At 43.8% G+C, this 25,447-nt stretch overlaps 1 long non-coding RNA gene across 5 annotated transcripts; it reads right to left on the bottom strand.

Annotated features, from left to right (window-relative positions):
• Positions 1 to 216: 216 nt before the first annotated feature.
• Positions 217 to 24,975, bottom strand: LOC135912067 (uncharacterized). 5 transcript variants are annotated; one of them, XR_010567555.1, is made up of 7 exons: positions 24,799 to 24,975; positions 15,653 to 16,022; positions 15,120 to 15,342; positions 13,890 to 14,049; positions 13,099 to 13,330; positions 8,436 to 8,529; positions 217 to 253 (listed from the first exon to the last, which is right to left on the bottom strand). It is a non-coding gene; the product is annotated as an uncharacterized lncRNA (long non-coding RNA). The 5 variants fall into 5 exon arrangements; XR_010567556.1 differs by lacking the exon at positions 217 to 253 and adding an exon at positions 2,156 to 4,742; XR_010567552.1 differs by lacking the exon at positions 217 to 253 and adding an exon at positions 5,273 to 5,367.
• Between the last annotated feature and the right edge of the window lie 472 nt (positions 24,976 to 25,447).

Raw genomic sequence — 25,447 nt, forward strand, 5'->3', positions numbered from 1 at the left:
CCTTAGGCAACAGGGCAAATAATAGAAGTGAGTCTATCAACCAGAAAGTAATGCAGATTGTTTTGAAAATACAGAAGTGTGCCTCTGCTTTTCAGTGATCTCATGGCACTCTTAACCAGCTTTCACATTGAAAGGGACTAAGTTGCTGTAAAGTCCTTATTGAAAGCTCCCGCACTCTTGAAAGATGAAACCAAGTTTGCACAGCTTCTCACACCATATTGCTTCAGGAGGGTGCGTGACCAACTGAGGGCATCTGAAAATGTGAACAAGGTGCCCCCTTCAGTGACATCAAGTACTGACCATTGCATATGTTGTACGCTAATAGAAGGTCACGTGTTAGGTCATCCTATTTGCTGCAATACTATTGCCGGGTGGCAGCGCCAAAGGTCATTTTTCATGACTTGCTGTGTTTCCCACAGAAGCTCCTCACTTTGTCCCTATACACTGCATTATTCCCAACCCCTTGCATGCTGGACTTTAGGTGATTCAGCTATTCAAACATGTGACACAGATAAGCAAGCTTAGCGAGGAATGAAGGGTCTTTGATAGGCTCTCGCAGCCCCTTGTCTTCTGCTAAAAAAATACTTCCTTCCAGAGCTCAAATACCCTGAGCACTCTTCCGTGCGAAAGCCAATGCACCTCTGTGTGTAGGAGCAGGTGCTGGTATTCTGAACCCACCTTTTCACAAAGCACTTTGAAAAGACGACTGGCCTTAGGCCTTCCAGTGGTGCTGTTCACAACTTTAACAACATGCTGCATCACACTCGCAAGCTCTTGGCTCAGTTTCTTTGATGCCAAAGCCTCCCTGTGAAGCATACAATGTATAAATACAACTGAACTGTCTATTTGCTTGACAGGGCCTAGCAAGCTTGCCAATCTGCCAACCAGTGCACAGGCACCATAAGTGTACTACGACAAACATATCCCAAGTTCATGCAGAACTAAAAGCTTAATAGCATTGAAGAAGCCCTGACCTTCCGCTGTCATTTCGAGCTCTTTGCACAAAAGCAACTCTTTGGCAAAGACGAAGTTATCCACGAAACACACAAACACTATGAGCTATGGGCTGCCACAGGAGTCGCAGCTCTCAACCATGACAAGTGAGAACTTCCTGGCCGATTTTAGTTTATCAGTTATCTAACTTTACATATCTGACACTATTTCTCACTTTTCCTGCAACCATGTCACTTGAGCATAGTACTTTATTCCAATTTTTTTCAAGTGCTCATTCTCAATGACAATGCCAACAACTTCCTTTATGCAAAGCATGATCAGCGTCTTGCAGATGGCATGCGGCTTTATCTGTTTCACTATGTTGCAGCTAATCACGCAGTTTATTTTACTGCCACTGAATTAAGAGCGCACCAGCTGGAACGAAAGGAAGTTTTGTACAGTAGAATCTATGAAAACGGTTTGAGCAGAATGTGGCAACATGAAATAAAAGTATACAGGTGCGTTGACAATGGCATGCAGTGTAGGTAGCAACAGTACATAACACATTAAAGCAGCAAAACGGTTCTGCATCCCCTAATGTGCCAGCTGTTGCAATCGCAGCATGCATGAAACCAGCAGCACGTGCTGCTGACACTTGTCCATAACATTGTGCGGGGAAAAAATAAGTTGATATGACTGCATTATGATAGGTGGACTTGCCCAGCCTAACCATCACACTGACCTCAAGGCAAAGGTTGCAGAGACCTGGGCCAGCGTTTGCCTCACACCATGTGCACCATCTCACCCCCCAGATCCTCATCTTGTGGCAGGCAAAATGAATTGCAAATGAACAAAAACAAAGAAAAAACACTTAACATTGCTGGGGCATCAGGTAGTTGGGCAACTTTGCCAGGCTCCTTAAATTTTTAGCCCTTGTAGGCTTGAAACTGTGTCGTCCCCTGATCACCATCGCATTCTAGTAAGCTTGCCTTCACCCAACAATTTAGACTAAAACCGAATTCTAGAAAAAAAGCATCTGGCATGCTTTTTTTGTTTTAAAAACGCGTGGCATGCCAGTGCGTGCAAATGCAGAGAAACGCATCATGCAGCAACCGGACTCCTCTTGCGCTTTTCTGGACACACATGCTGCACGTAGTGGCACTACTGAGAAATTGGCACCTGGCCTCCGAGAAGAGAAGTGTGGTAAGCTGGTGCCTGCAAATGCCGAAAATTGCTCCCTCACTGGCTGCACACTCAGTGGTACATACTCAGGGACCCAAGTTGGCAAGAGGGTCATTGAAGAGTGGCACATACTCAGTGCATTCATGGCGTCGGATTGCTGTCCTTGTGACGTGGGTTCGATTCCGCTCAGCATCGGAGTAAGCTATCTTTTTCGTCATTGTAGAGCAGCACATTCCAAATGGCACTTACCTAGTTACCCAAGTTGGCAATGACGAGGTTCGTTGAAGGCCAGCCAGACCAAGTGGCACATACCCACTGCTCCACCTCGGCGTCAAGGTTTCTTTGAACAATGCCACCTAAACCAGTCTCACATCTACAGTGACCCATGTCAGCGTGAAAGAGGTTCATCGAAGAGCGGCATGTTTGTACACATTACCACATACTCAGTGACCCAAGTTGGTTCAATGTTTGGTTTCGAACCCTGTTCCCTCAGCACAGCAACCTGATGCGCTACAGATTCGACCCACTGACCCAGGTAGGTGAGAAAACGGTTATAGAAACATACATAGATACAAACTTAAATACATAGCTAGCCCCTAGAAAGGTGGTTAAGCTCTGTTGCACATTTGGCTAGCCCAGGGGAGTACTACTGTAACACCTGCGGCGTGGTCACAGCTGGCTTGTAAGTTTGATTTAGCTGCGTTTTGTGGCTTACCCATACTTAGCTGTAGTTGGGGTAACAACAGCGACTAAGCTGCTGAGAGCTCCTGAAAGCTGTTAACAATACTTGATGTCCGATTGCTTCATATCCGATTGGAGATAAAGTTTTTTGTATGCTGCTGAGCGCCTTCTGAATGTTTAGTGGCGCAGCGACTGTTCTCACAGGTTCCTCCAGAGTTGCCACCGTCGCAGGTGGCTGTGAAGTAGAGTGCTGCAAGAACAATGTGATTTGTTTTGAGGTTGGGGCTCTTGTATCCAGTCAGAGACTGTAAGACAAAGATATATTCTCTGCTGTAGATCTCTTCGGTGTTCTTTCAGTCTTGTCATCATCCCCGTTAAAAGCTGTAGCTGGCGCTGTATGGAAGCGAAGTCTTATATCCTGTTAGTCTGGTTGTCTAAGATGTGCATTATGGTCTGCGGTGTGTTAACTTTTCAACAGAACTCGGCATGCTTGAGGGCTGTGGCATGGTGAGGCTGTCCTCAATGGTCAAAATACCTGGGATTGCCGAAGAGGCTCTGATGCAGGTTGCAGCTTCAGGAAGGCCGCGTCGTAGTCATAGAATTGCAGTGGGTGTCGCCTGCTGTTTCTGCATGGACAGCTCTAGATTTTGCCTTTGTCCATGTCTTGGCGCTGTCAGCTGCGGGGGCGGTATGCTGTCTTGGCTCACTTCTGTGCTGTTTTAGTCTGTGCTTATCAGCGAGGGCACTCGTGGTCAGTTGCTAAATGGCCCAAGTTTTTACATAAAACGCAATGCAGGTCTTGATCCATGCACATGTCCATGCGTTTTTGTGCAGGGTGCCGCATTAGCTGAACATGCCCTTGTTTCAGTAAATGTCTTGTGTATGAACCAAGCTGTGGCAGTGTAAATTTAACAGACAACAGGCCTCTGCTCGTACGGGTACATTTTCAGGGGCATGCAGCAGTAAAGTATGTGAGCCAGCGTCCTGCAAGCCTCCATCGTGACAAGGGCTGATTGAGACTTTCCATGGGCAAATAGCAATGATTGTTTACCCTTCCAAGGAGAGCTTCACCATGAGCATTTCATTTGTGCTGTCCTTTGCAAACCCACAAATCACAGCTTGGTGCATGTCTGCACAGGATGCACTGAAAGAGGAACAGCGCACTATGCAGTTGAACTCACAGAGCAGGCTGGTCAATTGCTTGGCGTGATTTAGCTGGGTCATGGGTAGTGACGATGTTCAATAAGAGCCTCGTTTGGAGTCAAGGCATCAAGTACCATGGCAAGATCCTCCATCGTAAGCTTAGTCAAATCAGCTTGTGGTTTCAGCCTGATTGAGAGCATTATTTTGGGCAAGGAAAGGTACCCTTTGTGTCTGTTGCTGAGCTTCAGGCATGTGCTTGGCCTTGATCATTTGGAAATTGCAATTAACCAGGTGCTAAAATCATTTCCAAGCATTGATTCCTAAGCTGTCCAATCCACCTGGAACAAAACAATGCCGACTTCATGCTCCGAGCATCTTTTTGGGGTTCATTGTCTTTGGACTCCCTGTCGTAAGTGTTGTCCTGTGCTGTTGCCTGCGTACATATGGTCTTCAGATTCCCAAGAACTTCTGTTTGGTTGAGGTTCTCCAGAGCATGGTAGCTCAGAAGGAGAGCAATGGTGAGGGTTCTTACTTGAAAGATTGCTAACATGGCTACGTTTCTTGTGGGCTGGTGTGGGTTGGAAAACTGAAAGGGTTTCAATTTTTTATGTCAACTTGGCAGTCATCATCATCGTCTTGTGCTGTGGTGGTTCCTGCAGTACCGACTTTATGGAAGCCACTGCTAGAGCAACAGCGGCCATCAGCGATGCAGTGCAGCTTCTGCAGGTAAAACTATCAACGAGGCGGTCGATGCCTCTCTTCATTCACCTTAGCACCAGTGCCCCGGCATCGTCTACAGTAGACTGTAAGATAAGGTCAACGAATAAAAAGAATGAGGGGGGGGGTCGTAGATCTAATTGGTTAAAATACAAGCATAACACGGCTGAGACAAAACCATTCATGTGCTGTGCAAAACACTGCCATGAAAGGTTGAGCATCCAGTCGAGATAAGGTGCCCTGGTAGCTTAAAGCATTGCTACAACCTTGCAGCAGTGATGCCTTTCAACTCCGTCACATAGATAATGTCCTCTCTGAATCACATTTTAGCAATGTTAGCATGCAACATTGTAATAGCATTTCACTAATGTTTTAGCAACATTGCTTATATATTTTAGCACTGTTAACATTTCAGAATGTTGCTTTGTCAGTTTTCTAACATTAGGGAAACATCTGCACATGCTCTGCATCCCATACACAGCTGACCTACATTTTGAATAAAGTATTCCTTCATTCATGATGCCTTTACAGTATGCCATTCCATTAGATAAGAGCAGGGAAGGAATGTTGACCAGCAGTCAGTATACACTACTAATTTCACAACTACTTGGGTGAAAAAAAGTCACTTTATTGTTTCTGAAAGCTTTGCTCAAAAACAGATTTATTCTATACACTATCGGCACAGCTGGCATCCTCCGGTGCACTCTAATGCTGAAAAAAAGACAATACAAAATACTACTCATATCAAAATTAACATGAACCTTTCGTAGCTCATATTGACACACGTACTTGTTTATCTTGCTCCGGTGACCGCTTTTTATAGACTAACAAATGCGAAACGTAATCGCTCAGTGCAGGACACACCTGCAGACACCTGCATATATTGGAAGTTTCCCAAATGTTATCACTAGTTATATTTGTGGTCTGTTGTCGCCAAACCCAAACTTTGTGTAATCCGATTGCACGCGCAATGAAAATGGTGTAGTACTTTCTGGAAGGCAGGTGGTCACCAGCAATTACACTGAACCTTCGACTAGTCATGTATAAAAGTTGACATGCTTCACCTGCAGATCAAATTAAGACGATCGCCGACTGTGCTCGCCGCTATCATTCAGCTTTGAGTGCAGCCTGTTTTCCTGAGCACAGTTTTGGCTAATAAACAGCTATAGTCGGATACAACTTTAGAAAAAAGGGGAGGCCCCGCCCAGATGACCGAAGCGCGACACCCGATAGCCTCCGCGACTAAAATAGTCCCGCTTGAAACATCGTGCTCCTGAAACGCGTAATTCTCGGTATAAATAAAGACTTTTGCATTTGATGACTGGTTTATTAGAGTTCTCATGTGCTGCAGCACATGCCGGATAGCGGCAGAAAAATAACCCCGTGCCTTTCACAACGCTGCCCGTCGTCTGCTCTTTAGCTTCATTACAAGTGACAAAAGTAGAAAGAGCAGCTCTGCAACGCTTTTGCGCTTGTTCACTTGTACACGGCGTATCTACTACTCGTTTCTCATGCTTAAAATGAATCAGTTGCTATAGAAAAAGTACTTATATAAAACAATGCATTTATTGCAACCATTACAAACCTGGGGCGAGAATACGGTCCAGGCAGGAAGGTGCAAAAATGCTTCATTCATCGTTTTAAATAAATAGTCTTGGTTTCAAATAGCATGAAATTTATATTTTTTGGTTTTGTGTTTTCACAGTTTCACAGCACGCATTCTACAGCTTGCGCGTGCAGTGAGAACTGGTGTACAGCAATCAATCGACGGTGCCACACAACACTCGAACACCGTCGCTTCGTCGGTATTCGGGTACACCGGAACACCGTCGGTATTCCTGTAAAACGCAGGCGGACGGGGCATTGGGGCTGCAACACGATTATGCCAGTGCTGAAAATTTACACCAGCAGCGAAGAAGAATACGCTCGGTTAATGCAATATTAACTGTTTCTGTCTGTTTGAGCACTGCGCCACCAGGTGGATGCACCGTGCAGACCGCTCGACCGCTCACGTTTACGCCTCCGCCCCAATGCGCCGTGCGTCCGCCTGCGTTTTACCGGAATACCGGAAAAGCTAAAACCTCTCTATTGATAGTTTACGCTAAGTTGACGGCGACAAATCTTTGTGTTGAAGGATTCTTCTGCAAATAGTTTCTGTTGCGCGAACTTTTCTGATTTCTCCTGAGAATGGTTTTGCTCCATCATTTCACCCCATCCGACGAAAAACACACCCGCCTCTACCGTAGGCACCAGTCTTTGGAAAACTTTCTCGCCATAACTTCACTCGGGAGCGAAATAAAACAACATGGAACAAGTACGCAGGATGTGTGTTCGCAGCGGTCGCGGCGGGATCCTGTTTACAGGCAAAGCGTAGCACAGCGCCAGCGATGATCGCTGCAATGTTCCTTCAACGGATCACGGCTCAGAATAAATGCACGCGGCATAAATGGCGCATCGTAAGTTCGTAGTAATATTTCCGGCATGATAGACCCTCACAAACACTACTGGAATTCACTCTGACGAGGGGCTGAAGCACACAGCTGTCGCCACTTCGCCCAGTTCGAAGCGCGGGCGGCCATCTTCTCCGTCGGCGGGGTCACCAGCCGTCTGGCTCATGACGTTTGTCCAGAGCGCGCGCCCATTGGTGGATGCTCGTCTGCCTCCGCCTCGGAGGAGTAAACGCCCCCTTTTTTCTAAAGTTGTATCCGACTATAGTTTCACAATACAGTTTTTGCTGCTGTGTTCTTCAGTCACTACAACGCTATATTTTTTGTGACGCAGAGCACAGTTGATGTAACACACAGGAAACTAGCAGAGCACATGTGATCAACAGAGCACAGCACTGCACATTTAAAGGAGGTATTGACATGAAAACTGCTTCTGCTGCTTTTCTTTAGGTAGCTGCTGACTAGTCAAAATTAGAACACATTTTATGCAACCTGTTCAAATTATGCATCAAGCACAGCACAGCTTTAAATGTGGCAACGGAGACACGTAATGACACTGAAAGATTAGACTGTAGCCATGTGGTATTGCAAACTCTGAAAGCTACGAAACTGCTCCTAAACACAGCGGGACACGCTCCCCCCTCTTGCCCATTAAGTGGTGAATGGACCTGGTTTTTTCAAGCATGGCCACAGTGTCTGTACACCTGCCATGGTAGCTTGGTGACTATGACGCTGCGCTGCTAAGCACAAGGTCACTGGTTAAATTCCCAGCTGAAGTGGCCGCATTTCGATGGAGGCGAAAAGCAAAAACATTCGTTCACTTAGATTTAGGTGCAAGTTAAAGAACCTGAGGGGGTCAAAATTAACTGAATGTCCCTCAGTACAACATGCCTCAATCAGATCGTGGTTTTCTCATGTAAAACTCAAGAATTTTGTGGCTTTCTTTTTTGCTCTGTTTGTACGCTTCAATGGTACCTGGTACTACGAAACCACTGCAAGAGGTTTTGAAGATGTGCTGTCATTTTTGACATCCAAAGTCGTGCTGCTTATGGTGTGCATTTTGAAGTGGTCGCACTAAAAGGCAACGCAATCATTAGCCGTACTTTTGAGGAAGTAGCAGTATCATTACTGGGTCGGTGGCTATGAAATAAAAAAATAAAACAAGACACATTCCTGTCAGTACTTCTTTAAAACTGACAAGAAACCTACAGGCTCTTGGGTTTGGCATACGCATGAACCAATACGAGCTCACATGCCACATACCCTAGGTATATACAGCTTATGGCAACGCTTTCAGAGTACAGGCAGATCATTTGAGAAAAATACTTGTACCTTCTCTGAATCGTTGATGGAGCGCAACACAGCCAATCAGCAGCATATGACCACACCATCGTGTCGTTGGCATCAGGGAAGTTCTTCACTGCCTCTGAAAAGTTTCAATACAAAACCGTGGAAGCAGATTTAGGTTCTATGTTCGTATATGTTTAGAATATTTCACCATTTATTTAAATCCCAATGTTTTTTTACAATGCCAATGCCTCATGTTCATACATGTGCAGGCCAAATTAGCTGAAATTATTCCTGGCAGTTAATCTATCTCTACGTGATTTGGTATGTATAAGCAATAATTCAATTTGCCTTTGTGCAATATAACAAGGTTCGACGGTTCATTTCAGTTAAGGCAGGCACAGCAGCCCTGGCTTAGCAACAAGATGTCTCACTTAGCTAACATGATCTATTGCGTTAAAGAAAATAAAACAATTTTTTTTTAGTATCACAGCAGCATCATAAACAGCTCGGAATGGCTGGCACTATAATTATTATAGGTCTTGAGGTTCATACTGTGACCGAAGACAGTGCGTGCGTGCATGCAGGTATCAATCAATCAATCAATAAATCACTCAATCAATCAACTTTATTTCCTTTGGAATAGGCGAGTATGGGACCAAAAGCTTGAGCAGCTTGACGAGGTCCCGACCCCTTTACAGTTGGCTATACTGCAGGATGACGGTCAGTCATGCACAAAGAGTTTAAAAAAATCAACAAATATTACACAACATCGAGCAACAAAATTTTTGTAACAAACCGCAAGAACAATACAACCTATAATTGCATAGGCTTGAAATGGCATGAACATGAAAAGCAGCGATCGACAAGTAGAGGGGAAAAAATTCAAAAGGATGCACTATTCCTGAAAATAAATGGACTGTGCAAAACATTTAATGAGAGAATTTTGATTGCACGAAGGATCAAAATCTCCATGGTTTAATAGGTTCAGAAGGAAAGGTAGCTTGCAGGACAAAGATTGTTCATCATAAGAAGTTCTAGGGTAGGGTACTGTCCACATTTCTTTGTGCCTGGTTGAACAAACACTTGTGTTTGCTTTTAACTTAGCAAGATTAATTATGGTACTGATACCATACTTAACAAAAGCTTTATAACACAACATCAGCCTGTAATTATATAAACAGAACACTGGAAGAATTTCATACTTTGTAAGAAGAAGTTTTGTAGATGAAGCATAATGTGTAGCAGCAATATGTCATATGGCTCTTTTCAGCAGCAAATACAGCTTGCGCAAATTTGTTATGCCAGTAGTACACCAGACTATGCTGCAGTACTGCAACATAGAGGACATTAATGCATTGTAGATCATAATCTTTACCTTTGTAGGAAGAATACATCGCGTACGTGCAAGGACATCAATGGCAGACCACATCTTTGAATGGAGGTTTTCAACATATACAGGCGCCACCAAAAGTGGTATTACTCCACGCAGCAGGAGCCGGAGCAATGGCAAACTGCATCGCAACGCCATCTACAGGCAGCATCTGGGATTGAGACAGCCAATGGGTGCCCTTTATTATCTGCAGGCATGTCGCTTCACTAGTGTCAATGTAGATGGCGTCGCGATGCAGTGTGCCGCTGCTCCGGCTCCCGCTGCGTGGAGTATACCACTTTTGTCAGCACCTGTACATTCCATGCAAGGTGCTTTGAAAAATGTATTCCAAGGGTTTTAACAGAATCCACCAACTCTAACTGTTGAGAGCCCAAAAATAAATTAAACTTCTTTGTCAGCGTTTTTCCTTTAGGCGTGTACAAAATAACTTATGTTTTTGAAGGGTTTATTTTTAAAGAATTCACCATGACACAGGCATCTAGGTTAGACGGTGTTTTGTTAGCTATCGCTTCTATCTCTGTTTCCGAGTTCCCTGTAATAAAAACTGTCGTGTCATCAGCATACGAGACGAATGTTGCGCTGTCTGTGCAGTGTACAATATCATTTATGTAAATCAAAAATAAGGGCGGCCCTAGAATGCTTCCCTATGGCACACCAACAATGACTGGCTTCCTTGCAGATGTTTCATTGTTTGTATCAACGAATTGTGTCCTGTTTGAAAGAGAGGATTCTAAAAGCACATGCGCTGTTCCACGCACACCATAGGTTGCTAATTTGCTAAGAAGGATGGTATGATCAATTAAGTCAAACGCCTTGGGAAAAATCAATGTATATGCCTCATGCCATTTATTACGACTGAATGCACCTGTAATTAGTTCTTTTTGAGTCAGGAGGGCTGTTTTGGTAGAGCGATGCTTCCTAAACCCAGGTTGAAAGTCTTGAAACAAATTGTGGTGATTAAAAAATCATAGCAATCTGATACGCATTAATTTCTCAATACCTTTCTAAAACACTGGATTTATCGAAATGGGTCAATAGTTCTTTAGTGCCCCCTTATCACCATGCTTGAAGACTGGAACAATGCGTGAAATATGCATTTGTTTAGGAAATATGCCTGTAGTTAATATTAAGTTATAAATATGGTTAAGAACAGGACATATAATATCAAGCACATACTTTATGGGGCGAATCTGGATGCCATCGGCGTCCAGGGACCAGCTGTTACCTGTATCGCTGAAGCAAGAAAAGACTTCTAAGGGACTAGTTGGGGTAAGAAATAGAATGTTACTAAACGCGTTTACAAGCAGGAACTGAGTAGAGTTGTTGAGGCCATCAACGTCATTTAACTGTGGTTTTAATGTGAAGATTTCATTAAACGCATTTCGTATAGCATTTCCGGAAATTTTCTGCCCATTATGACACAAAACATCTGGAATAGCTGAAATTGAATTGGGCGTTAGCAGAGCATTCAATTTGCGCCAGAGAACATCACTTTTTTGATTGGCTGGGTCATTAAAAATTCCCACGTAATAAGCATGCTTAGCAGCCCTAAGCCGATTTGTGAGATTATTTCTATATTTCTTAAACTCCCTGAGCAGGGAAGGATCTCTAGATTTCATAAATCGAGCATACATGGCATGTTTGTGTTTAATTATACCAAGAAGCTCAGGTGTTAGCCAAGGTTTTCGTGCTTAGGATGGCCGTGTCATTTTTTTCATGGGGAAGCGCTCATGGTAAACAGTTTTGAAAGTGCTCATAAAAGCAGTATACGCCATGTAACTATCTTCTGCTCGGTAAACGCTGTTCCAAGCTAAATGAGTAATAGCTTAGCAAAATGCTTCAAGATTTGATGAAGTAATGGACTGAATAAAGACTGTTTTTTTTTTACTAGTAATATAATACCGAGATGATCACTGATAACAATGTACACAACTTCCGCCTCTAATGAATCAATATTAATGTTTGAAATGAATACATCTAATAGGGATGCACCTTCAATAGTCATGTGTGTTGCAGTAGATATTGTGTTTGAAAAACCATAGGTTGTGATAAGAGATTGAAAATCCTTTTGTAGCGGGGAAGACGAAAGCATGCCTATACTGATCAGCCTAAGATTAGACTGATCTTCTCTTCCAATGTATAACTGAAAAGTTTTTCAAGAAACACAAGAAATCGGGTTGCGTCACCTGATGGTGGTCTGTACATAACGGAAAACATATTACTATGACTCTGCATTGTCAACACCACGTAGTCGGAAGTTATATCAGTGAATTCATCTACGGGCTTAGCCACAATATCATCCCTGAGCAAAAGCGCGACACCGCCCCCACACTTAACCTGACGACTTCAGGAAAACTATTGATAGCCAGGAGGCTGAAACATATGCGATGTGGGCGTCAACCAAGTTTCAGTTAACATCACTGATGTAAACGGTACTCCAAAAGTGTCGATTAGCAAGGTCAAGTCATCTATTTCATTTGGAAGTGATCGAACATTTTGATGAAAGAACGTCAGTTCCGGCTTTTTAACTGACACTAATGGTTTTATTTCGGATGGAACATAGCCCATTATCAAGCCAAGTGAAGCATGGTCAGTCCCAATTAGCAAATTTTAGACAGGTCCCTCGCGCTTCCAATGACACACACCCGGCTAACTTCCGTTTCCCTCGCCTTGATGCGGCAACCATCGGTCCAAAGAAACTTCCATTTTCTTTCTCTCTTCAGAGCCAATGCCTGGGAAAAAGGACGCTTATTGTCGGCCGTCAAGTGTTCATTGATAAAGAATGGTGTGGCTGGGGTCCGAGAGAGATCTAGGTCTGTTGTAGTTAATCTAGCCTTTCTAGCTTTGCTGATAAAATCAGCCTTCGTTCTCCGGCAAAATCGGGCCATTATGTCTTTGTCTTTTTTGGTGGGTACCCAGTGAATGACGTCAATATCTGCAGAAATCACTGGTCTCCGATTTTTTGCAAAATGGCATTGCAGTCCTCCCCTTGCGTGCACAGCATACCCTTAATCTCAACGTTGTTGATTCGAAAGTACTGCTCCGAATCGGCGAGCCTTTTGGCTAAGTGCTCGTTTTCTTGTTTTAAAGCTTTGTTGTCCAATGTTAGCGCTTCCTGATCTTGTTTCATTTTTTCGTACAGCGAGTTGAACATCTCTAGGCTTTTGCGCATTTCAGCCACTTCTCGTCGAAGTATGTCAACCTCGCGCGACAATTCTGCATTCGTAACCATCGTTCACAAAGATACACCAGGTTGGCAACAGCAGGTGTGGCAATATGAATTGGGTGGAAAGATTCAATTGAAGGAAAACTAACCTGCGTAGTGAAATGCGTGGGCTTGACGGCAGAAACTTGTTGCCACAGCCGCTGCTGCCAACCGAAGTGCAGAGCGATGAGCGCGGTCCCGCTTAAGTAGCGTCGATGGCAGCGCCACGTCAGGGTCCACTTCCACTCGTCACTGCAAACAGATGCACGGGTCGATCTGTCGTCCTCAAGGGATGATATCGACGGCTTGGAATGGTGACCGCTGAAAGCAGTGCCTCGGCGCCTGCGTAGTGAAATGCGTGGGCTTAGCGGCAGAAGCTTGTTGCCACAGCCACTGCTGCCAACCGAAGCGTATAATTAAGGAACGGGGTATAAGGAGGTGGGTATAATTAAGGAACGCACACAATGACCCGTTACAGTGGCCCCTTCCTACTTTTATATGCTTCACGACATAACAGGCCTCTAATGCAGCGAAGCTAACTTCAGGAAACCGGTCATGGTGCAACACGTATTAGACCTTTGCCTCTGCTGCAGTTCTCAATGCAAGCATCGATCTGAAGTACACTGAATTAGGCCTACAACACCTAGAAAGTAGCGGCGTGGATTTAAATCAGACCTCGGCTAGCCACCTAGTGCATAATGGAAATTATGATGCGGCTGTTCTGCATGGCGCGTATCTTTCTGTATTTTACTTCCCTTTTATCAGTGAGCTGGGGTAGCTTTACGGGAAAATTATGGCCTTGTATGTGGAATCGGGAGTCTCCCAGACAAATTGGCAGAGTTGGCAGGTATGGTATACCTGCAGCAAACAGGAGAAAAAATAAATGTGTTAGCTGGCTTACCAGTCATGACACTGAGAATGTGCAGGCCCATAATTGCTTTCTTCCCTTTCCTCCCCGTCATGCTAAAACTTTGGGCATAACTGTCTCGCATGTACTTCTGCACTATGTGGTGCAGGGCATTCCGCAGAGACGATCCTCCTATCATTGGCAAGCAGCAGACCTAAGAACGGAAGTATTATAAAAGACCACCATAGCAGCATATTATTACTATTACTACAGAATAAAACTGAGGAAGTGCCTAGTAACTTGCTATGGGCTGTCGTAAGAGCCCTAATGAAAATGGACAATGCAATAACTTCAGTCATTTTTGCCAGTCTTGTAGGCTACATTCAGAAAATGAAAACATGTTAGGCGTCAATGACCGGATGTACAGAATTATTTTACAGGCAAAATATTCAACTTAGGGCAAGTAGTGACCACGGATCCAGATCATGAGACTGAAATAATCTGAAGAATAAGAATGGGCTGGGGTGCGTTTGGCAGGCATTCTCAGATCATGAACAGCAGGTTGCGATTATCCCTCAAGAGAAAAGTGTATAATAGCTATGTCTTACCAATACTCACCTACGGGGCAGAAACCTGGAGGCTTACGAAAAGGGTTCTACTTAAATTGAGGACGACGCAACGAGCTATGGAAAGAAAAATGATGGGTGTAACGTTAAGGGATAAGAAAAGAGCAGATTGGGTGAGGGAACAAACGCGAGTTAATGGCATCCTAGTTGAAATCAAGAAAGAGAAATGGGCATGGGCAGGACATGTAATGAGGAGGGAAGATAACCGATGGCCATTAAGGGTTACGGACTGGATTCCAAGGGGAGGGAACCGTAGCAGGGGGCGGCAGAAAGTCAGGTGGGCGGATGAGATTAAGAAGTTTGCAGGGGTAACATGGCCACAATTAGCACATGAGCGGGGTAGTTGGAGAAGTATGGGAGAGGCCTTTGCCCTGCAGTGGGCGTAACCAGGCTGCTGCTGCTGCTGATGATGATGATTCGACATATGCAACAAGGCATATAATACCACAAATGCCGCCTTTGAACCTTATTTGGAGCATATCCTGCTGCTGGAGGTAAGCCATATATAAACAGAGTGAATAAAGGGTCAGGCTTTTACCATGAAAAAAGTACTACCAAGATGACAGCCACAGTGCCAGTGAATACTATTGTATGGCTGAAATGCATTAAAAATGTGTGCACAATGCTGACTTCGAACGATAACAAACATAAAACTTACACAGTTATTCTTGCTCTGGGCAATAGAGAGTTGACTCTCGAGCTCCTGAAACCCTCCACGGATGTAAATGGTAGCACATCAAGGATGCTGCTGCCAACAGGTCTGGAACTTTGGGCATGTGCTTGCAGCAAGTACAACATTTCCAACTTCATTAAGATCTCTCCTTATGCTGAGAGCTCTGCTCTCATCTCTTCCAACTCCTTCAGAGTTTTCTTCTGCAGTCCTGTTAAGGAAAGGCATAGCAATGTTCCACATTAGTATATCAGAGATGACAACTAGATTTTCTTCCAAGACTAATGAACGGCAATAAGAGTTCTCATACTTCTTAAACAATGCACAATGAAAGCTACAAGACCTTATGATAAATTTTTGAGTAGCACCACAACTGCAACAGCAGCTGCTGGCTGCTGAGTGAGCTCACATGCAACTTTGAAGTGAAATAAGGTGGTTCCATTTTGTCATTAAAACAAGTAATCAGCAGTTACATTTATTTGTAAGAACATGTACAAACAGCCAGTGCTCCTTCTACTCACTTGACTTCTGTGAATCCCTCTCTGCATGTTTGACCTTGCACTGATGATGCAGGCATGGCTGAAGATCCAGAGTGCTCAGGGCTCATGAACATGAAAGGCACATCAGTCAAGCGGCTATTGGTACTATTCTGCGGGACTAGAGGCTCAGAAAGGACAGCGAAGCTTGCTTGCAGACGTGAATGTGTTGGAAAAGTTTCCCTTAAGCCTTGTAAAAAGCCGCCATCGTCTGCACCAGACACATGCTGCTCATCTGAAGAAGTCAATCACGCGGCACACCGTCGCCTTCTGTGCTGGTTGCTGTCATATTCAATTGCCAGGCCCAGTGTTAAAGCAGCCAGCTGCTCTTTTTCTCATGCTGCATTATAAATGGCTGCAAACAAAAAAATAAATAAACAAGCACATGAAAAAAAAGGAACAACATGAAATAAAACATCTCTGAAATGAAGTCAACATTACAAGGCTAGGACCAATTTCTATGACTGTACAGCTTACTAAACTCGCACAGTACACAACAGCTGCTTTCTTCCCACGCAGTAATTGGAATTTCCTAGTTTTTTATTGCCAATGATATACTGTGAAAATTCTTATATGGTGGCCAAGCAGCTTTCCATCTGCTTATTAGCCACGTAGATTGTATGACAGACACCTCATGACTTTGTTTAAGTGAAAAACACAGAATCTCTGCAGTGCTGAAAAAAATGTTGCAGTTTCACCCGAAACGCGAAGCATCGACTGCGATAGCAAATTATTAGACAGCTATGAGAAGTAAGGATAGTAGCTTCAGTGGCCGTATAAACTTGCAAACATTCACTTACTAAATTAACAAGCAGAGTGTCACGTGCACAAAGGCAAACTTAAGCACAACTCACTCTACGACCGCGGACATTCGCTGTCAAAATGCTGGTGTGAAAAAGAGCAGCAACAGCAACAAGCGAATTGCCCTTCATGGTGCCTCTCACAATGTAAACTAAGTGGCAAGAACACAGCACACACGAAGCCATCAGCCCTCGTTGTGCCTAGACTCAGTAACCACCGCAGATTGCTTTCAAAACAGGGCCCACACAGGCGCATTCAGCCACCACCGGAGCATAACTGCCCCTTGCTACCTTGCACACAATGGAAGACAGCATGCTTCCTTCCCCACCTTCCTCCCTTGCACACGCAAGATCGAGCCACTATCCTCCTCAGCTCAACCTCGCACCCACAGTATATTGTGTGAGGCTGCAATGTTATCGCACTTGGACTTTATATGGAACATGATTGTGACGGCAACGACGATGGTGGAAGTGCGCCTGGAGTGTCTCTATAATTTCCATCGCAATAAAATGCACAAAAGTATTTCAGTACAAGCAAGCCATGGCAATTGAAGGAACCATACAGGCATAAAATGCTATAAGTTCTCAATCAGACCACGGTAAGAGTACAAATAATGGCTGCATTAAAAGTGAACTTTGCTTAATTCACATAATTCTAAGTCATTGCTTGCATTATGCCACATTTAATTTCACAGTGCTTGGATATCTGGTCTCAAGCAGTGTCCCTCACCAGCCGCCGAAGTCCATCTCAGGCCAGTGATTTCCAAGTACTCCTACTCTGCATCAAACAAACTAACCCACTCCATAAAATTTGTATCTCACTAGTTTTCCAATGGTGTGCCACAGGAAGGAAAACCACGAGAAAGAACAAGTTCTCCGTTACTCTCAACTAATACAACACTGGTTACATGTACTTTCCTAATTCCTAATCTACAGTAAAGCATACATGCCAATTTGTTTATAATTATGACAAACAGCTACACCTCAGTCATAGAAAATTGAAAAACTAACAAACCGCAAAAAGGGATTCAGTGTTGCATTGCCTCTAGCTTTTATGTGTGCAGAAAAGAAAAACTGCATAGGACACTGATCCACATGGCAGGCACACACACTTGTGTTCAATGTCAGTTATTCTCCACACAGAAAAGCCTGTCGAAAGCTGTGGAGCTGCGAAGATGTTCAAGCTTGCAGATAGCAAAAGGCTGATGGTAGAGGCTGTCCAGTCCTTAAGAAAAAAAAAACATAAGCTGACTCCTTTATTGGTGCTTATGATGTTCACTACCTGGACGATGTGGCCATCTTTTAACTTCACACAGTTGTCTCCCTTGTCAGCCGCGAAAATGGTGCCTTTAATTTTAAGTGCAGAATATTGACTGCCCTTAAAACCAGGAGGAACTGGTCCATTGCAGTACTGGCCAGACAGTTTGTATGCTGGCATAGAAGAGGATCGCACTGCATAATGCCCTGCTCCTTTTCCCCTCAACCAACACACAACTTGTAGTAGAGCTCAAACATGCACCTTCAGCAGTGCCTTTATCTCATAAAGATAATTCTCAAATATAAAAGCTCAGTATGCATCAAGAGGTCCAAATGTTACGGCATCATCAGCTATGTTCAGTAAGGAAAGAACATTATATAAATAAATTCCATTTCCATAATGCTCACCAGCCTCAGCAATAAACCCTCTTAGGAGGGTTTATTACAGCATCAACATGACTAGCTGAAAATGTCTCACTTGTAAAGATCATAATCGTAACAGTTCACAAGGAGTTTCCTCATCACACATAAACAAACCAGGCTCATACAGACTTTTGGAAACTGGCTTAGTAAACCTATGCTTAAACACAGCAAGGCTGATTAGCCACTGATTTATCATCATCATCATCTCATCAGCTCTCATCAGTTTGCAGGGGACTCGTACAATCAGGAAAAATAACTTTGTTGTTTGTGCTCGAGTACACACCTTCTTGAGTAAATTTCTCGCATCCCTACTAAGTAGTGGGACCCACAATACATTTTAGAAATGCTCTTGCAGGCATATCGCAATCAATGCATTTAGCTGAACCCTGAAGGAACGATCATTTTAGCCGACACCTTCATTTAAAAGTGCATTCATCCCTTCTGTAATGTCATGGATGTAAGCGTGCAAGTTCTCAGGCTTTGTTTCCTTCATAAAGGGTGGCAATGAAAGGGGTACCGATGACACTCTCATTCACAATTACAAGTAACGGCCAGAAACGATTTCTCGAACTTCTTGAAATGGGTATCCATCTACATTTACCATCACTGACAAAGTGTTGTACACTTCGGGGCATTGGAGCATAGAACTTATTAAAAAATAACAATATAAGCCACCATCCACTGGAACTATTCACATCACTCTTCGGGTTCTCAGCAACGTTCTTGCATCTACAGGCAAATCAAGGTGATGAGGCTCAAGAATTTTCAAAAGGGAGCTCAAATGAGGGGCAGTATTTTTGTTTCCAGTGTCCAGTGCTGTAATTTCACTTGAAAACTGTCCTCCTCAAGGAACTCTCCTGTCCCTAGATCTTCATTAACAGCCGTCAAGGAGCCATCGTCGCCCCTTGCACAGTCGGCCGTCGAACACTGCACCTCAAGACATAGTCCTTCTCTTGGAAAGCTATCATCACAACTATCATGGCTGGCGTATGCACTACTGGAAGAAGAGCCAGTGGTTTCTGTAGCTATCGCAACTCCTACGTTAGGAGCGTCACCCAATCCATCTCTGCTGCTATGATCGCAACAATCGGATCCATCTTACAAGATAACGTCCAGCTCATTCCAGACACGTTCCACTATCTGTTGCTCTCTCTATAGAGATGACACTTCGCTGAACAAGCTTCTTACCGTTGACCTCTTCACGTTCACAAGAGAAGGTATAAAACCAACAGAGTGAAAACGATCGACAGAACAGTAACCACTGCTGTCAACACAAAAGCAAAGTAGGACTGTCTATAGGACCTATGTTACTTTATGATTAATTTAGTTCTAGTGTTTTGCGTGCCAAAACCACGATCTGATTATGAGGCAAGCTGGAGTGGAGGACTCCAGATTGATTTTGATTGCCTGGGGTTTAACGTGCACCCAAAGCACGGTACACAGGCATTTCTACATTTTTCCCCATCGAAATGTGGCCGCCATGGCTGAGATTTGATCCCATGACCTCGTGCTTAGCAGCGTATTGTCCTAGCCACTAAGTAACCATGGTGGGTGTTACTCGATGACGGGACTGTCAACATGGCTGTGTCGGGAAATGAACTGAACAAGCCGCGACGCACGCAGACTGGATTGGGAATGTGGCACCACTCATAGCGTTTTTAATTTACTAGACTAAATAAATCTGCTTATAATCAAAAATAACGTACAGCGCAAAGGACAAGGACAGTGATAGACGACATACACAGCGCTGTGTATCACTGTCCTTGTCCTTTGCGCTGTACGTTATTTTTGATCATGAATTACCAACTAGCCCAAGCAACCACCCTAGTTCACTGCTTATAAGTTTTGAGAAATGACACATCTGCACTTATTCACAATAAATATGAAATATTTCTTTGGTATGTTCATCTCAGCTTTTCTGTACACCCATTGCGCGAAAGGAGTGGCACATGGCCTCCCAAGGTAGTGCACGCCGGCAGGTTTTGCTCTGGCTGTCCCATTCACACAGAAAGAGCGTAAGTTCAGTGGTGGGCATGGCCAGTTCCTTCTCCCCACTATAACAACCGATAGCTTTTCATGCATCGGAGAGGCTGTCGAGCACATAGGTACTATCGCTGTGGCTTGTAATTGGTGAGAATTTTTTTTTCAATGCTATGTGACCCTTCACTGATTTGTAAGTAACACCTGGCAGTCTACTAGGGGCAAACTGCATTCTGGCACCTAATTATTCTCAAATACATTATTTTCTTTCCACACACATACTCCTGGCCAGCACATTTATGTTGGCATGTAGAAGTGGAACATATCTGCAAGAGTTCGTCATGTGCAGGCAATGCACTATACTTCACAGTTTGCGAGTTCTATGCATGTTCATCATTTTGCGAGCTGGTTCCAGAGCTTTGAACCAATCACTTGCTGGTGTCGGCACTTGCTTTCATCTATGCATTTCACCATCGCGATAGGGTGGGAAGCAAGATGGAAACAAGCATGACCCACCCACACAAACATGCTGCAATCGCTCGTGTACTCAATATAGGTGAACGTTAGGGAATCCAATGTGGTTAAAGTTAATCTGGAGCCCTTTACTACGGCGTTCCACATAATTATGTCATGTCTTTGGTATGTATTCCCCAGGATCTATATATATATATATATATATATATTTAAGATTTTTAAATTTATTTCTTCACTTACATACTTACACTCTAAAAACAGTTGCACCCTTTGCCACACAACAATAACCGTCATCTGTCTTGTCCACATTTCCTTCCTTTAACGCGGCGAGCCTGGTAGTTTCCAGTAACGAACGGCATGCGCGTTATCAGCATGACATAGCATTCCCGACAGGAAAGTAATAAGTGCAGCGTTTTCAAGAAAGGAAATGCGGGCAAGACAGATGACGATTATTGTTGTGTGGTAAATATACACTCCAAAGGGTGTAAACTTTTCTTAGAGTGTATTAAGTATGCCAGTCGAAAGGCTCAGGTTCAGGTTCAAGGTTCAAGGTTCATTCAAGGTTCAGTGTCACCAAAATGTGCAAACACACAAAGAATGTTTCACCAAGGCGCAGCACACTTTATGAAAGGTGTTTCTGCAGATTAAAGAAAAGTCGTATGTTCTGTTGCTTAAGTTTACGTGCCGTTACCTGCTGCGTGTCACAGTCACACGGCTGGATGGAGCAAGAAATTGCGCGCCAAGTGTTAAATGATAAATTATGCAATTATTTACTCTTTTATTAATGAACGTAGTTGCCACCCAAGCAGGCATTACCATAACTAAAACAGTAGTGATTTAAATCTTAATTACATAGAATACAAAAATGCTAGTCGTTTTTCTGCATGACTGCGTAGGGCATGTTTACTTTCTTAAATATATTTATTTATGAATATATTGTGCGGCCTTCAGGAAGGCATTTGGCTTACCCAATGCCTTCAATAATTCAAATTCAATGGGCAAGTAAGGTTACATCAATGCAAAGTAAGTGTTAATCAACAAGGCAAAAAAAAAGAAGCATCATGTAACAAAAGCATTATTCACAGAATGCGATGGCATGCAACATGAAAATAAAAACAGGAAAAAAGGACCCTGGGTAAGATACTAGTAAACATTACACGAACATAACTGCACAACAGGGTAGGCCTACAAACCCAAAAACTGTCATATCAATTGATGAATCATTGCAATGCAAAGTGAAAATAATAATAATAACTAGGCAGATGACAATTAAACTCTGCTCTTTATGATGAGCTACCAGTTCAGACAATGAATGGTGTGTGAAGCCACACATGATCTGTTTTGAAAAATAAATTATTGAACATAAGTACAGGCTATATAGATACTACAAATTCAGTGCCTAAATAAATGGCTAACGACAAAAGAAGGTAAAGGAAAACACAAGGTACAAAATAACTAAACAGTTGAGACGGCAAAATGTTCGAGGTAGAGCACAAGGTCGAGCTAGCCTGTGAAAATCTCCTACAGCAGATGAAAAGAGAGGCAATGCGCACGTTGAAATCTCACACGGTCAGCCTTCCACTGTACCCGCCGTGGTTGCTCAATGGCTATGGTGTTGGGCTGCTGAGCATGAGGTCGCGGGATCGAATCCCGGCCATGGCGGCCACATTTCGATGGGGGCAAAATGCGAAAACACCCGTGTACTTAGATTTAGGTGCACGTTAAAGAACCCCAGGTGGTCGAAATTTCCGGAGTCCTCCACTACGGCGTGCCTCATAATCAGGAAGTGGTTTTGGCATGTAAAACCCCATAATTTTTTTTAGCCTTCCGCTGCGTCCTCGCCAGATGGATGGATGTTATGAGCATCCCCTTTGGAATGGGGCAGTGGATTGTGCCACCAAGCTCTTACTATTATATTGCCTAATGCCCTACCTGTTAAATAAGAAAAAAAAAAGAAAAGGAAAAAAACCCACAATGAATAGCCATAATCAAAGTTTCTGAACCCCTATTATGAACTTCGCTTTTGTACGCCTCCGTTGTTTGTCATTTCCCTTCTTTTCTTCCACCAATCTTCCCATCACCTCTTACTAATCTCTATTGCAGACATGTTTACTTTGCCCCTGCTCTCGCTGAACCCAAGGGCTTCAAGGAGACCAGTGGTGCCTAAATCGACCGCTGGGCAGATTTCTTGACATTCTAATAAAACATGATATATCGTATCCCTAGCTCTAATGCAGCAAGCACATGCTTCTTCTACCTTCTTATATCTCGCTTTATAAGTGCATGTTCTAAAGCATCCTGATCTCACTTTGGAAAGTAATGAGCTTCCCATTGAGTAATCATCAATTGTTTCTTTCCTGATTTCATTTTTTCCTTTTAAGTAGTTACTCAGGGCAGCTTTCTTTTCCACTGCCTCCACCTATGACATTATCTCATCCTCTCCGACTTTCCACTTGGCATTCTTTGTTGCTGTGTTCATCACCAAACTTGCTGGTAAGCTTCCTAGTTCTTTTCCTCCATTCTGAATCAATGTTTTTCCTGTACATATACCTTAACGCTCTCCCAGCCCATTTACTTTCTTTCATATTCCTCCTCTTCATATTCTTCATAATCAATTTTAATGTGAGCTTCCCTCACTTCAAAACATGTCCACCCCATATCACACTGCACAGCTTCATTTGTAGTCTTCCCGTGAGCACTCAATGCAAGGCGTCCCACTGACCTTTGGTTTCCATCGAGTCCTGATTGTACCCCCGATTTCATTTCCAAAAGGAAGTCCTGGAACCATTACACCTTTCCACATAGCCCGGAGCACCTCGTGCCTATTGTATTCCCATAGCGCTCTGTGCTTCATTATGGCTCGATTTCCCTTCCCCTTCACTGTTGTTGTTTTTTCCTGTGTTTCCATATATCTATTGCCTTCGTTTATCCATATACCAAGGTATTTGTATTCTTTTACACGATATATTTACTGGCTCTGTATTGACACTGTCTGTTCACTGTTTTCATTGAATACCTTAACACCTGATTTTTTAACGCTGCATTTCACACCTAAATTCTCGCCTTCCTGTCCACAGATATTAGCCAGACTTTGCATATCACTTTGCTTGTTAACTAGCAACACAATGTCATCCACACAAAACAAACCTTGAAGTTGCTGCTCTATTGCTGTACCCGTCTGTTTGTATAAAGATTAAACCCTATATTAATTCCTTTTAGTGCTCTTTCCATCCTCACCATGTACATCATAAACAGCAATGGGGATAACGGGCACCCCTACCTCAGTCCCTTGCTGATATCAACTTTCTCCTCACTCCTCATACCTTCCCATTCAACGCAAAGGGTATTTTCTAGGTAAATCTCTCTCAAAAGCTGTAAACAATCATTGCTCAAGCTCCTGTAATGTCTTAAAAGGCCTCACATAACGGTCTCCCTGCAACTCTTGATATTTCAATACACTGAGTAAGGACAAATAAGTTATCATCCAAACGCCTACCTATTCTGAAGTTCTCCCGAAATGCCATTAGTCTCATTATCTATAGCCTATGCTTGCTGCTTTAATTGAATTGCCTGCATTGCTAGCCTGTATATTACCGATGCAATGGTCTGTATGAGTGAATTCTATATTTCTCCCCATTACCTTTATAAATTAATTTCATTCTACTCTGTCGCCAACTGCCTGGTACTCGTCTATCTTCTAAAGTTTTTTCCACTGCTTTCAATAGAGCTTCCTTACTTTTTGGTCCTAGTTCATTAATCAGCCAAACGGGAAGCTTGTCTAGCCCTCTGGCTGTGCGTTTAGAAAATTTCTCTTCGGCTTTCTTCCACTTGAAATTTGTCAGCACCAGCTCCTTTTCCATTTGGTTCTCTTTCATGGTACGCGGCTAAAGCCCCTCCATATTCCACGCGCCACCGCCTGGTCGGCGAAAACGTGCATGGAAGGTCCGGAGCAAAACCTGCCAGCGCACGCTATCTCGGAGGCCATGAAGGGCATCTGCTATAGGTCGCCTGCGAGCCGCGATTTTCTTCCCTTGAATATTCACAATCACGAATTTATTCGATCATCTCGTCGCGTTGCCAACCGGAGAAAACGCTCACGAAATCATAAAATTTTCTACAGGTGGGACTGCAACAATGGACAATGCACAAAGAGCTGATTAAAACAAAAAAAAAAGAAGGAATAAAGCAAATCCTCACCATGTTCACTTTACGTTCCCTCACGCTCATGGAGGAAAGAATTTCTTCTTTCCTCCATGCTCACATTGCTGGAAGTCATGGCTTAGCATAAAAAATCAACTTTGGCCATGGTCTGATACACACTTGAAGACGATCGCGTTGTTCACTTCAAAACCATGCCAAAACAATTACCGATGACCATGGGCGTCTTGCGCTGGAGTTTGAGGTATAGTAGCGGCGCCTGGTGGCGGCGCGGGAAACGACATCTGGGTCGTACCAGCTTGGGTCGTATTGAGCCCTGGCTATGGCGAAGCACGTTTCTAGGCCGAGTTTTGCGTCGATTCGCACTTTTTTCTGCCCTGTTGCGAGTGCGAAAAGGCTCGTCACTTCTCACAGACCACGCCGACCACGCTGCGAGCTCGCCGCAGCCTATAGTTTAACGAAAACGGACTCTCCGTGTGCCGTGGGACGTAATGCTAGGAGCAGAAGGAATCCGTGACGCCGTTCCGGAGAGACCTAGCCCAGCCTCGAAAAGGCGTCACCGTCATTACTTCTGCGTCGTGGGCTGCCATGAACGAGAAGGCCTGAATCCCAACATCAGATTCTACCGTTTTCCTTCAAGACCTCACGAAGTGGAGCGTCTGGCGCGCTGCATAGCTGCAGTTCGTCG

The sequence above is a fragment of the Dermacentor albipictus genome, chromosome 1, assembly GCF_038994185.2.
Source record: "Dermacentor albipictus isolate Rhodes 1998 colony chromosome 1, USDA_Dalb.pri_finalv2, whole genome shotgun sequence".
Taxonomy (NCBI): Eukaryota; Metazoa; Arthropoda; class Arachnida; order Ixodida; family Ixodidae; genus Dermacentor; species Dermacentor albipictus.